We start from the raw sequence: 1,281 nt of genomic DNA, 5'->3' as shown, positions 1-1,281 counted from the left end.
TGTGGACCTTGAATGTTGTCCGCATGACACCAGCTACCTTCGAGAAAATATATCGACCATTCCTCAGACACCATCGCTCCGACCGATTAAAACATATTGGAATTTCCGACTTGTAAATAACATTTAGCCTCAAATTTCAATTTTTTTTTTTTGGTTTTGTTTTGATAACCCCAATACACGTGAGCTGGCACTTAATCGTAATCTTTCAATGGTTATGAGGAAGTGCCTGAAAACCAAACAAATATGGAGGCTTCAGCCAAAGACCATCGTTCTGTGTAATTAAATCCTCTTTTAGGGTTTTAATTTTCCAACTTTTCCAACCGTCTGGATGATGTGTACACCTGCAGGTCGTAAAAAACCATCAATCGCATGTATCAAGGACGTGGCATTGATTCATTTACACCAACCATTAGCGTTTAGCCGTGGCTAAAATTTGCTCTGATGTCAAACGTTTCTACTTGCCAGACAATACGAGACGCTACCTAGCTAATAATGCCTACTTTTTCTACTGGTCAACCATCCAATAAACAGATTAGGCAAAAAAAAAAAATAAATATACAAATAAGCAGTGGAGTATTCCTTTAGTCCGTGATCCAGTAATGCAAAAACTATGCTAGTCTGTTGCGGGGCCTTGTAACGATCGAGGTGTTCAGGCATGCCTCCTGTAAGTTCTCTGATCCACAGCCTTTAAAGCAATATTATCACAGTACCCCAGGCTACACAATCACTCAGTATCACGGCAATCAACTCTTGAAATTCCTCATAAAATCAAACCAGTCGAAGTATCAGCAAACTTTAAATCACCACATGGAAGAAAGCATAAACCTACCTCTGCACCGAGGACTTCTTAATTTCTGTTCAGTGTGTCATCGTACCGAAGCACAACCCCTGATAAGAAGCATACTATACCTAGTTGGCAAAAGAACTACAAATCAGCTTCTTAAGGCATCTACCCATTTAAGATATGAAACGCTGCACTGGGAAAACAACGGTTTATTTTCTAACCCTGCAACCGACCTGAAAGAATAAGAAACTATTTTTTCTAAACTGTTTCATGTACATTTCGAACACATATACACCCATCAGCCACAGCATTATGACCACTGACGGGAGAAGTGAATAACATTTAAACCATGTTGTGACAATTTAGCATTCTGCTGGGAAACATTTGGACCTGATATTCATTCATGTGGGTGTTACTTAAACGTGTATCACCCATTGACTGTATATGCAATCGACAAACCTATCGTGACGTCACCCATTGGATTCTGAACCTCGAAA

This window comes from Mugil cephalus, chromosome 21, assembly GCF_022458985.1.
Source record: "Mugil cephalus isolate CIBA_MC_2020 chromosome 21, CIBA_Mcephalus_1.1, whole genome shotgun sequence".
NCBI lineage: Eukaryota > Metazoa > Chordata > Actinopteri > Mugiliformes > Mugilidae > Mugil > Mugil cephalus.
This window is presented reverse-complemented; position numbering follows the sequence as displayed.